The following is a 14,478-nucleotide window of genomic DNA, read 5'->3' as shown; positions in this document are numbered from 1 at the left end:
ATTGGACTCCAAGTTCTTTGGCTTTTGGACTTTTGGACTTACACCAGTGGTTTGCCAGGGGCTCTTGGGCCTTCAGCCACAGACTGAAGGCTGCACTGTCGGCTTCCCTATTTTTGAGATTTGGGAACTCAGACTGGCTTCCTTGCTCCTCAGCTTGCAGATGGCCTATTTTGGGACTTCACCTTGTGACAGTGTATACTCCTTAATAAACTCCCTTTCACATATACATTTATCCTATTAGTCCTGTCCCTCTAGAGAACCCTAATACACCCCACCTTTCCAGACCTAACCAGTGTATGTCTTACATGTACTGATTCATGTCTTATACCTCCATAAAACATGGAAATTCAAGCTGTAGCCAGACCACCTTGGGCAAATGTTCTCAGGACCTCCTAAGGCTATGTCACGGGTATGTCCTTAACCTTGGCTAAATAAACTTCTGAATTGATTGAGACTTGTCTCTGGTATTTTTTGGCTTAAAATTATAATTCTTTATTTTGCTAATTTTGTGTTTGCTGTGGGGTAATAGTATATATCTTAAACTTATCACAATCTAGCTTCAAGTGAATTATACCATTTCACATATACTATTCAAACCTTACAATAGTATACTTGCATTTCTCCCCTCTCAGTCTTTATGCTTTGTTGTCATATACTTTATTTGTATATACATATGTTGCAATAACAACACATTGTTATCATTCAGTTTAACCAATTATCTTTAAAAGAAATTTACATGAGGGGAGGTTCCAAGATGGCCAAATAGGAAGAGCTCCAGTCTACAGCTCCCAGCGTGAGTGACGCAGAAGATGAGTGATTTCTGCATTTCCATCTGAGGTACCAGGTTCATCTCACTGGGGCTTGTTGGACAGTGGGTGCAGCCCATGGAGTATGAGCCAAAGCAGGGCAGGGCATTGCCTCACCCGGGAAGCAGAAGGGGCCAGGGAATTCCCTTTCCTAGCCAAGGGTAGCCCTGACAGACAGTACCTGGAAAATCAGGACACTCCAACCCTAATACTGTGCTTTTCCAATGGCCTTAGCAAATGGCACAGCAGGAGATTATATCCTGTGCCTGGCTTGGAGGGTCCCATGCCCACGGAGCCTTGCTCGCTGCTAGCACAGCAGTCTGAGATCAAACTGCAAGGTGGCAGCAAGGCTGGGGGAGGGGTGTCTGCCATTGCTGAGGCTTGAGTACATAAACAAAGTGGCCAGGAAGCTCGAACTGGGTGGAGCCCACCACAGATCAAGGAGGCCTGCCTGCCTCTGTAGACTGCACCTCTAGGGGCAGAGCATAGCTGAACAAAAGGCAGCAGAAACTTCTGCAGACTTAAATGTCCCTGTCTGACAGCTTTGAAGAGAGTAGTGGTTCTCCCAGTATGGAGCTGGAGATCTGAGAATGGACAGACTGCCTCCTCAAGTGGGTCCCTGACCCCCGAGTAGCCTAACTGGGAGACACCTCCCAGTAGGGGCCAACTGACACCTCATACAGCCTAGTACCCCTCTGAGACGAAGCTTCGAGAGGAAGGATCAGGCAGCAACATTTGCCATTCTGCAATCGATCAGCAATAACAAACTTCTCCGAGCTAAAGGAGGATATTCAAACCCATCTGAAAGAAGCTAAAAACCTTGAAAAAAGATGAGATGAATGGCTAACTAGAATAAACAGCATAGAGAAGACCTTCAATGACCAGATGGAGCTGAAAACCATGACATGAGAACTATGTGATGCATGCACAAGCTTCAGTAGCTGACTCAATCAAGTGAAAGAAAGGGTATCAGTGATTGAAGATCAAATGAATGAAATGAAGTGAGAAGAGAAGTTTAGAGAAAAAAGAGTAAAAAGAAATGAACAAAGCCTCCAAATAATATGGGACTATGTGAAAAGACCAAATCTATATCTGATTGGTGTACCTGAAAGTGACAGGGAGAATGGAACCAAGTTGGAAAACACTCTGCAGGATATCATCCAGGAGAACTTCCCCAACCTAGCAAGGCAGGCCAATATGCAAATTCAGGAAATACAGAGAATGCCACAAAGATAGTCCTCGAGAAGAGCAACTCCAAGACACATAATTGTCAGATTCACCAAAGTTGAAATGAAGGAAAAAATGTGAAGGGCAGCCAGAGAGAAAGGTCGGGTTATGCAAAAAGGGAAGCCCATCAGACTAACAGCAGATCTCTCAGCAGAAACTCTACAAGGCAGAAGAGAATGGGGGCCAATATTCAACATTCTTAAAGAAAAGAATTTTCAACCCAGAATTTCATGTCCAGCCAAACTAAGCTTCATAACTGAAGGAGAAATAAAATCCTTTACAGACAAACAAATGCTGAGAGATTTTGACACCACCAGGTCTGCCTTACAAGAGCTCCTGAAAGAAGCACTAAACATGGAAAGGAACAACCGGTATCAGCCACTGCAAAAACATGCCAAATTGTAAAGACCATCGAGGCTAGGAAGAAACTGCATCAACTAATGAGCAAAATAACCAGCTAACATCATAATGACATGATCAAATTCACACATAACAATATTAACCTTAAATGTAAATGGGCTAAATGCTCCAATTAAAAGACACAGAGTGGCAAATTGGATAAAGAGTCAAGACCCATCAGTGTGCTGTATTCAGGAGACCCATCTCACGTGCAGAGACACACATAGGCTCAAAATAAAAGGATGGAGGAAGATCTACCAAGCAAATGGAAAACAAAAAAAAGCAGGGGTTGCAATCCTAGTCGCTGATAAAACATATTTTAAATCAACAAAGATCAAAAGAGACAGAGAAGGCCATTACATAATGTAAAGGGATCAATTCAACAAGAAGAGCTAATTAACCTAAATATATATGCACCCAATACAGGAGCACCCAGATTCATAAAGCAAGTCCTTAGAGACCTACAAAGAGACTTAGACTCCCACACAATAATAATGGGACACTTTAACACCCCACTGTCAACGAGACAGAAAGTTAACAAGGATATCCAGGAATTGACAGAAACTTTCTGTCAACGAGACAGAAAGTTAATAAGGATATCCAGGAATTGAACTCAGCTCTGCACCAAGCAGACATAATAGACATCTACAGAACTCTCCACCCCAAATCAATAGACTATACATTCTTCTCAGCACCACATCACACTTATTACAAAATTGACCACATACTTGGAAGTGAAGCACTCCTCAGCAAATGTAAAAGAACAGAAGTTATAACAAACTGTCTCTCAGACCATAGTGCAATCAAACTAGAACTCAGGATTAAGAAACTCAGTCAAAACTGCTCAACTACATGGAAACTGAACAACCTGCTCCTGAGTGACTACTGGGTACATAACAAAATGAAGGCAGAAATAAAGATGTTCTTTGAAACCAGTGAGAACAAAGATACAACATACCAGAATCTCTGGGACACATTTAAAGCAGTGTGTAGAGGGAAATTTATAGCACTAAGTGCCCACAAGAGAAAGCAGTAAAGATCTAAAATTGATACCCTAACACCACAATTAAAAAAACTAGAGAAGCAACAACAAACACATTCAAAAGCTAGCAGAAGGCAAGAAATAACTAAGATCAGAGCAGAACTGAAGGAAATAGAGACACAAAAAACCCTTCAAAAAATCAAAGAATCCAAGAGCTGGTTTTTTGAAAAGATTAACAAAATAGACTGCTAGCAAGACTAATAAAGAAGAAAAGAGAGAAGAATCCAATAGATGCAATAAAAAATGATAAAGGGGATATCACCACCGATCCCACAGAAATACAAACTACCATCAGAGAATACTATAAACACCTCTATGCAAATAAACTAGAAAATCTAGAAGAAATGGATAAATTCCTGGACACATACACCCTCCCAAGACTAAACCAGGAAGAAGTTGGATCCCTGAATAGACCAATAACAGGCTCTGAAATTGAGGCAATAATTAATAGCCTACCAACCAAAAAAAGTCCAGGACCAGATGGATTCACAGCCAAATTCTACCAGAGGTACAAAGAGGAGCTGGTACCATTCCTTCAGAAACTATTCTAATCAATAGAAAAAGAGGGAATCCTCCCTAACTCATTTTATGAGGCCAGCATCATCCTGACACCAAAGCCTCGCAGAGACGTAACAAAAAAAGAGAATTTTAGACCAATATCCCTGATGAACATCGATGCAAAAATCCTCAATAAAATACTGGCAAACCAAATCCAGCAGCACATCAAAAAGCTTATCCACCATGATTAAGTGGGCTTCAACCCTGGGATGCAAGGCTGGTTCAACATATACAAATCAATAAATTTAATTCATCATATAAACAGAACCAAAGACAAAAACCACATGATTATCTCAATAGATGCAGAAAAGGCCTTCGACAAAATTCAACAGCCCTTCATGCTAAAAACTATCAGTAAACTAGGATTGATGGGATGTATCTCAAAATAATAAGAGCTATTTATGACAAACACACAGCCAATATCATACTGAATGGGCAAAAACTGGCACAAGACAGGGATGCCCTCTCTCACCACTCCTATTCAACATAGTGTTGGAAGTTCTGGCCAGGGCAATCAGGCAGGAGAAAGAAATAAATGGTATTCAATTAGGAAAAGAGGAAGTCCAATTTTCCCTGTTTGCAGATGACATGATTGTATATTTAGAATACCCCATGGTCTCAGCCCAAAATCTCCTTAAGCTGATAAGCAACTTCAGCAAAGTCTCAGGATACAAAATCAATGTCCAAAAATCACAAGCATTCCTATACACCAATAACAGACAAACAGAGAGCCAAATCATGAGTGAACTCCCATTCACAATTGCTTCAAAGAGAATAGAATACCTAGGAATCCAACTTACAAGGGATGTGAAGGACCTCTTCAAGGAGAACTACAAACCACTGTTCAACAAAACAAAAGAGGACACAAACAAATGGAAGAACATTCCATGCTCATGGGTAGGAATAATCAATATCGTGAAAATGGCCATAGTGCCCAAGGTAATTTATAGATTCAATGCCTTCCCCATCAAGCTACCAATGACTTTCTTCACAGAATTGGAAAAAACTACTTTAAAGTTCATATGGAACCAAAAAAGAGCCTGCATTGCCAAGACAATCCTAAGCCAAAAGAACAAAGCTGGAGGCATCACACCACCTGACTTCAAAGTATACTACAAGGCAACGGTAACCAAAACAGCATGGTACTGGTACCAAAACAGAGATAGAGACCAATGGAACAGAGCAGAGCCCTCAGAAATAATACCACACATCTACAACAATCTGATCTTTGACAAATCTGACAAAAACAAGAAATGGGGAAAGGATTCCCTATTTAATAAATGGTACTGGGAAAACTGGCTAGCCATATGTAGAAAGCTGAAACTAGATCCCTTTCTTAAACCTTATACAAAAATTAATTCAAGATGGATTAAAGACTTAAATGTTAGACCTAAAACCATAAAAACCCTAGAGGAAAACCTAGGCAATACCATTCAGGCCATAGACATGGGCAAGGACTTCATGACTAAAATACCAAAAGCAATGGCAACAAAAGCCAAAATTGACAAATGGGATCTAATTAAACTACAGAGCTTCTGCACAGCAAAAGAAACTACAATCAGAGTGAACAGGCAACCTACAGAATGGGAGAAAATTTTTACAATCTACTCATCTGACAAAGGGCTAACATATCCAGAATCTACAAAGAACTTAAACAAATTTACAAGAATCAAACAACCTCATCAAAAAGTGGGCAAAGGATATGAACAGACACTTCTCAAATAAGACTTTTATGCAGCCAACAGACACATGAAAAAATGCTCATCATCACTGGCCATCAGAGAAATGCAAATCAAAACCACAATGAGACACCATCTCACACCAGTTAGAATGGCGATCATTAAAAAGTCAGGACACAACAGGTGCTGGAAAGGATGTGGAGAAATAGGAACACTTTTACACTGTGGGTGGGACTGTAAACTAGTTCAACCATTGTGGAAGACAGTGTGGCAATTCCTCAAGGATCTAGAACTAGAAATACCATTTGACCCAGCCATCCCATTACTCGGTACATACCCAAAGGATTATAAATCATGCTGCTATGAAGACACATGCACACGTATGTTTATTGTGGCACTATTCACAATAGCAAAGACTTGGAACCAACCCAAATGTCCAAAAATGATAGACTGGATTAAGAAAATGTGGCACATACACACCATGGAATACTATGCAGCCATAAAAAAGGATCAGTTCATGTCCTTTGTAGGGACATGGATGAAGCTGGAAACCATCATTCTGAGCAAACTATCGCAAGGACAGAAAACCAAACACCGCATGTTCTCACGCATAGGTGGGAGTTGAACAATGAGAACACTTGGACACAGGCCCCCATCACACACTGGGGCCTGTTGTGGGGTGGGGGGAGAGGGGAGGGATAGCATTAGGAGATATACCTAATGTAAATGACAAGTTAATGGGTGCAGCACACCAACATGGCACATGTATACATATGTGAAGAAACCTGCATGTTGTGCACGTGTACCCCAGAACTGAAACTATAATTTAAAAATAATAGTAATAATAAAAAAGAAATTTACATAATAAGAAACAAATATTTACTCATGTAGCTATAATTTCTGATGCTTTTCATTCCTTTGAATAGAGGTAGATTTCACTGGGTATCATTTCCTTCTGCCTGAAGAATTTCCATTAACATTTCTTTGTGATATGGTTCTGCTACTGATTTCTTTTAGCTTTTGCATGTCTGAAAAGCTCTTTATTTTGCCTTCATTTGTGAAAATCTGATTTCCCTGAGTACAAATACTATAGAACTATTTCAGTACTTTTATTTTCTTTCCGTATTATAGAAAAGCTATACTTGTTTTCTTGATTGCATTTCTTTCAATGAGGAATATGCTTTCATTCTTATCTCATTCTTTGTTAGTTTGTATCTCATGTGCTCCACATCTGGATGCATTTAACGCTGTCCATCAGTAGTCTTAAACAATCTGACTGTAATGTGCCTGGTAATTTTTTCATGTTTGAGTTTATTGAGATTTTTGGAATTGTGAATTTGTAGTTACCATGAAATTTGTAAATATTCAGCCATTGTGTACTCAAATATTTGTTGTTTTTTGTTTGTTTGTTTGTTTTTTGAGACTGAGTCTCGCTGTATTGCCCAGGCTGGAGTTGAATTAGCACAATCTTGGCTCACTGCAATCTCCACCTCACAGGTTCAAGCAATTCTTATGCCTCAGCCTCCCAAGTAGCTGGTATTACAGGCACCCACTACTACGCCCAGCTAATTTTTGTATTTTTATTAGAGACAGGGTTTCACCATGTTGGCCAGGCTGGTCTTGAACTCCTGACCTCAAATGATCCGCCCACCTCAGCCTCCCAAAGTGCTGGGATTACAGGTGTGAGCCACTGCACCTGGCCCTCATTTTTATTATTCTCCTCTTTACTACTTTTTGGGAACTCCAATCTTACATATATTAAGCTGCTTACAGTTTATCTAGCTTACAGATTCCCTCTTCATCATTTTCAGTCTTTTTTTAAATCTGTGTGTGACATGTTGTATAGTTTCAGTTGCTATGATTTTTATTCATGAATCTTTTCCTTTGCAATGTTTAATCTGCTGTTAATCTAATCCAATGAATTTTTATATCAGATATTGTATTTTTACCTTTAGAAGTTTTATTTTAGTGTTTGTATCTTCCATGTCTCTCCTTAATGTATAGCTTTTCATCTACCTTCTTAAGCAAATGGAGTACAGTTACAATAGCATTTTTAAACCATTCATAATTGAAGTGATTATTGATATAGGTGGAGTGATATCTACTATGTTTGTCATTGTTTTCTGCTCATTGAATTTGCTGTTTGTTATTTCCTACTCTTTTTCTGTCTTCTTTTTAATTGATCATTTTATATGATTCCATTTTATTTCCTTTCTTAGAATAGTAATTATACTTCTCTTAAAAAGGTTTTTAATGGTTGCTCTACAGTTTACAATATACAATTCTGTACTCTCAGTCCACTTTCAGATGTCATTATATTACTTTGTGTACAGTATAGGTACCTCATACAGAATATTCTCAACTTCTCTCTCATGTCCCTTGTAATACTGCTATCATTAATTGCACTTATTCATATTTGATAATCATGCAATACATTGTAATACTATTATTTTTAAATGTTACGCTTTACATAAAGAATAAGAAAAATAAAAGATTTAATTTTAATACCATTTATTCCCCCTCCAATGCATTGCTAGGCATTCTTCATTTCTGTTACTATATTTTTATTTCTAGAGTTTTCTTTCTTATTGTGGTAAAATATGCATAACATAAAATTTATCTTTTTGACAATTTTTAAATATTCAATTCAGTGGCATTAAGTGTATTCACATTATTGTGCAATTATCGTAACTATCCACCTTCAGAACTTTCGTGTCATCCCAAAACTGCGCATTAAACAATAACTCCGCATTCCTCCAACCCTTTCCCCAGGACTTGGTAACCACTCTTCTACTTTTTGTCTCTGAATTTGACTATTCTTGTATCTCATGTAAGTGTAATCATACAATATCTCTCCTTTTATGTCTCATTTATTTCACTTAGCATAATGTTTTCAAGGTTCATTTATGTTGTGGGCCGAATTGTGTATCTCTAAAATTCACAGGTTGAAGTCCTGACCCCCAGTACCTCATAATGTGATATTTGAAGAAAGAACGTTTAAAGAAGTAATCAAGGTAAAATGAGGTCATAGAGATGGATATGAAGCTAATATGAGTGGTGTCATATTGAAGAGATTAGGACACAGACACACACAAAGGAAAGACCATGTGAAGACAGAGGGAAAAGACAAATACCAATAAACCTTGGAGAGTCCAGGCACGGTCTGTAATTCTAGCACTTTGAGAGGCTGAGGCAGGCGGATCATGAGGTCAGGAGATGGAGACCATCCTGGCTAACACGGTGAAACCCCATCTCTACTAAAAAAATACAAAAAAATGAGCCTGGGCGTGGTGGTGGGCACCTGTAGTCCCAGTACTCGGGAGACTGAGGCAGGAAAATGGCGTGAACCTGGGAGGCAGAGCTTGCAGTGAGCCGAGATCGTGCTTGGGTGACAGAGCGAGACCCCGTCTCAAAAAAAACAAAACGAAAACAAAACAAACAATCAGAAAAAACCTTGGAGAGAGGCCTCAGAAGAAACAACCTTGTTGACACACATGATTTTGGATTTGCAGCTCTGGACTGTGGTAAAATAAATTTCAGTTGTTTAAGCTGCACAATCTGTGGTACTTTGTGATGGCAGCCATATCAAGATAATTCTTTTTAAGGCTGAATGATATTCTATTGAATGTTTATCCATTTATTCATTGATGGTCATTTGCATGGTTTTCATCTTTTGGCTATTGTGAATAATGCTATTACGAATATTGGTGTACACACATCTGTTGAGTCTCTGCTTTCAATTCCTTTGGATATATATCTGGAGGTAGAATTAGTGAATCATATGACATTCTATGTTTAATTTTTGAGGAACCACCATACTGTCTTTTGTGGCAGCTGCACTATCCATTTTTCCATTCTCATCAAAAATGTGCCATCAATTTTTTCATATCCTTGCCAACATGTATGATTGTGTGTGTGCATGTGCACATGTATATTGGCCATCCTAGTGGGTATGATGTGGTTTTCATTGTGGCTTTGATTTGCATTTTCTTAATGATCCTTTTATGTTCTTACAGGTCATTTGCATATCTTCTTTGGAGAAATGTCTATTCAAGTCCTTTGCTCACTTTTAAGTTGGATATTTAAGAGTTTTTTGTTGCTGTTGAGTTGTATGAGTTTTTTATATATTCTGATATTAATCCTAACCCAATTTTAGTATTTCTTTTATTTTTCCTTTCTTAGAGTTTCCATCTCTTTTTTTATATCACCTATCTGTTCTTGCATGTGGTCTACTTTTTCCATTAGAGTCCTTAATATATTAATCACAATTAGTTTACATTTTCTGTCTGGAAAATTCCAATAGTTGTATCATACTTCAGTCTGCTTCTGATAGTGTTTTGTTGTGACTTTTTTTCTTGTCATTTGTCATGCCTTGTAATTTTTTTCTTGTCTGTATTGGGTAATATGGACTGAGGTAAATAGACCTGCAACGTGGGGATTTATAGCTAGGAATTAAGCTATGTTTAGTATTTTCTCTACCTATACATCTAAAATGCTGCAAATTTCTCTGCTGCCCACCTTTTTGTCTCCTCTTGACTTTGGGCTTCCCAAGTTACTGCTCTCCAGAGAGTCTATTTCTTGGAACTCTTTTGGCTATAATTCACTATGTAATGCTATGGGATTCTGTTGGGATAGAGGTGTGGTCTAGGGGAGAGAGAGTGCTCTGTAATCTTCCACTTAAATCTCAGCTTTTTATGTGGCTATGTCCCAGGACTGTGAACTTTACAAGTATTTCTGACTCTTCTCCAATGGTGTATAGCTTTTCTTATCCCCAGCCCTCAATCCTTTCCCAGGTTACAGAATCTTCAATCTATTTTTTTTGAAGCTCTGAATTCTGTTTTTCCTCCTTAGTGATACAAGAAGGCTGAAATTGGCTGGAGTGGGAAGAATTTCATTCCACCAACCAGGATAAGGCTCTTACAAAATATTTTCTCCTGGTGATTATGCTTTTTTTGGAGAAGTTTCTAGGTGTATTTTATAGTGATTCCTCTTCCCCTTTCCAACTATAACCATGAGGGATCTTTCTTAAATCTCCACCCTGAGCCCTGTTGGAGTTCCTACAAGTAAAACCTATTGAAGTGTTAGAGCCACCCTAAAACTGGGGCCCTTAGAACTAAGAAGTTTCTCCTACTCAAAGTAATCGAAGCAGGCCCCCTTCACAGGCAGGAACTGGAGTGCACAGAGGCACTGGCAGGGGCAAACTCCACTCACTCGGCCCGCCATGCTCCACCCCTCATGGGAGGGGGAGCATGCAGGAGACTGGGTGCCGGAGCTGGAGCTAGCGCTATTGGACATCGGCAAGCGCGAACTCCATACCAGCCCCATGACAGCATCTACAGGAGGGTGCCTGCAACCCCTGATGCCCCAGAAGGAGTGTTACAGTGCCCTTTTAGCTTTGCCATCAATGGATGACTTAAGTGTTAACAGCTCAGTGGAGGCTCAGTGAGACAGCCTTTATACCTGCACTCGTGGCCCCTGAGTTCTTGTCTGGCATCCAGGAGGAATGGAGCTGCACAAATGAATTAAGGATGGTAAATGTGGGGGATTTTATTGCCGATGAAAGTGGCTCTGAGCAGGAAGGGGAGCTGGAAAGGGGACAGAGTGGGAAGGTATTCCTCTACTGAAGTCCAGCCATCCCAGGCCAGACTCCTCCTTCTGGCCTATGCTGTCAAGCTGTCCCTCTGAAGTCAAACTGCTTCTTTTCAACATCAAACAATAGTTTCTAAAGTCCAGCTGCTTCTTCTCTTCTCCTTTCTCTGCTGGCTGAGCCTGGGTTTTTCTTTTTTCTTTTCTTTTTTTTAATTGAAATGGAGTCTCGCTTTTGTCACCCAAGCTGGAGTGCAGTGGCACGATCTTGGCTCACTGCAACCTCTGCCTGCTGGGTTCAAGTGATTCTCCTGCCTCAGCCTCACAAGTAGCTGAGACTACAGACGGTGTGTGCCACCAAGCCTGGCTAATTTTTTGTATTTTTAGTAGAGACGGGGATTTACTGTGTTAGCCAGGATGGTCTCAATCTCCTGACCTCATGATCCACTGCCTCGGCCTCCGAAAGTGCTGGGATTACAAGCATGAGCCACCATGCCTATCTGAGCCTGGGGTTTTTATGGGCACAGAATGGGGTGGTGAGGCAGGCCATGGGTGGTTTTGGAAAAGGCAACATTCGAGTGGGAAAACAGGGATGTAAGTTCTCACTTTGGACCATGGTATTAGGCTTTTTGGCTTCAGGGTGGGGTTTTTGCCAAGGACTCACCCTCTCCAGCCCAGAATTTCTCTGCCTCCTGTCCCTATCATATTCACACTAAGCCTCCAATAATGCATCAAAATTACCACTGAAGAGTTTCTACCAGCTTATGGTTTTTGTGGCCTCTGCTCTAGGTAAGCAGCTCTCAGCTGTATATCTCTAGAAGTGCCTATCTCTCTAGATTTTTGGGTAACAGTTTGCCCTGTGACCTCAGTTCTGTGATGGCTTTAAGGAAAAGCTTTTTTGTTTCTTCTGGCTCTACTTATTGTAAGAACTGAAGTGACAGCTTGCAAACTATTTACACATTGCTGCTCAAGCAAGAAGTTCAACAGTAGCTTTCTAAGTGTTCTTGTCTACTAATTATATCATCTGTGTTAATTATGAGTCTTCTGTCATGATTGATTTTATCCTCATTATGGATCACATTTTTCTCCCTTGAATTCTTGGTAATTTTTCACTAGATATCACACATTTTGAATTTTGGTATCTGAATATTTTTATTTAAATATTCTCCAGTGAAACAACTATAACTGGTTTAAATTATCTTAAAAATAACAATCTTTTAAAATCTCTGAAAATCAACTTAAGAGGATACAGAAAGTGAAAAATGTCTTCATAAAATTCTCAGTAAGAATAGTGAGAATTGGAGACTTGGGCCCTGACCTATTCCCTCTCTCTACTCCCTCTCCACTGCTCAGTGTAACATAGTCTCTACTCTGGATAGGTATGGCCACAAAGATGGAGTTCTCTCTATACTCAGCTTTCATTCAAGAGCTATGATGGCTCCTTTGGAGGATAAGGCCACCAGCATAGCTCATTCTCCCAACTCCTTAGCACAGAGGCTAAATTCCAGGTGAGTGTAGCCAAGAGGTCAGAAGCTTCCTTCTATCCCCCACTCAGAGGCTCCTCTGTCCCCCACTCAAAGGCTCCATTTCATGCATGGCAGGGTGAGAATGCTGAGACCTTGATACCTTCACCCCAGCTTGCTCAGAGGGAAAGATTCCAGACCAGAGAGGTAAGCTGAGAAGTTCAGAGACTACTGCCCTCACCAGCACCTTCCACCCACAAAAACAGCAGTGTCACTTTGAGAAAAATGGGCCACTGTCTCCAGCCCCAGCTCTAGAGAAGTGGCAAAGAGATTTTTTTCCTGGGGGAGAGGTTATAAAAACAGCTCTGATGCTCTTCCCAAAGGTTCTGACTTTATTTAAAACAGAGTTGGGGGAGTTGCATTCTAAGGGAACTCTTGAAAACAATGGAGATTTTATTGGTAAGCAATTAAGAGGAGGCTTGCAGCTCCATGATAATAAGCCAAACTATAGGCCAGCTAGTTAGGAAGACCAGGTAAAGAGCCAGTCACAAAGACCCCTCCTGGGGTCAGAACAAACTTCAAAATCTACCCCTGAAAAGGAACCCAAATTTAATTGGATTAAACATGGGGAACTTTTGGCCCAGGATACTGTCATGCACAAGAAAGAAATCAGCTGGAAATTAGTGAACATTAACAGCTGGGTATGACCAACAGAGTCAGACAGCTTAACAGAGAGAACAGGAAAAGAGACATCCTACATGAGTTCTGCTAAAACTACTGTCATCCCAAGGTGACTGTGCCAGTGCCCAAAGCTGTGCCCTCTGAGGAGTGACATTAGAGGCTTGCTACTGTTGGGGAATAGATTTCACCAAAATAGTCCATCCAAGTCACTCAATAACCAAGCAAACAACAAAACAACCAAGCCCCGTGGTCAGGGGAATTAGTATCCAGAGTTGCTAAAATGTATTATTTAAAATATCCAATTTTCAACAAAAAAATTGTAAGACATGCAAGAAAATAGAAAAGTATTACCTATAGGTAGGAAAAGAGAAGCAGGTAATATAAACTGCTTATGAGAAGGCCCAGATGTGGGATTTGGCAGACAAAGACTTCAAAGCAGTTATAAATTTTGTTCAGAGAACTAATGGTTACCAGAGACTGGGAAGTGTAGTGGGAGGGTGGGGTGAGGGTTGGGATGGTTAATGAGTACAAAAAAAAAATAGTTAGAAAGAATAAATAAGACCTACTATTTGGTAGCACAACAGAGTGAGTACAGTCAATAACTTAAAATAGCATATTTTAAAATAACCCATTTCCCATTTGCCCCAAGAATACTGCACTGGCAGTGAGCTGCAACTTTCTTTTTTCCTAAATGCAAAATGGGTTAAAGAGTGTAACTGGATTGTTTGTAACTCAAAGGATAAATGCTTGAGAGGATAGATACCTCATTCTCCATGATGTGCTTATTTCACATTGCATGCCTGTATCAAAACATCTCATGCACCCCATAAATATACACACCTACTAGGTGCCCACAAAAATTAAAAATTTAAAAATGTTCAGAGAACTAAAAGTAACCAGGTTTGAAGAGGTATAGAAAGATACGATGACAATGGCTTATTAAAAAGAGGATATCAATAAAGAGAAATTATAAAAAGAACCAAAAATTTTTCAGTTGAAATATACATTAACTGAATCAAAGTTTCACTTAAGTGGCT

Source organism: Pan paniscus, chromosome 11, assembly GCF_029289425.2.
Source record: "Pan paniscus chromosome 11, NHGRI_mPanPan1-v2.0_pri, whole genome shotgun sequence".
Taxonomy (NCBI): Eukaryota; Metazoa; Chordata; class Mammalia; order Primates; family Hominidae; genus Pan; species Pan paniscus.
Note: the sequence above shows the minus strand (reverse complement) of the source record.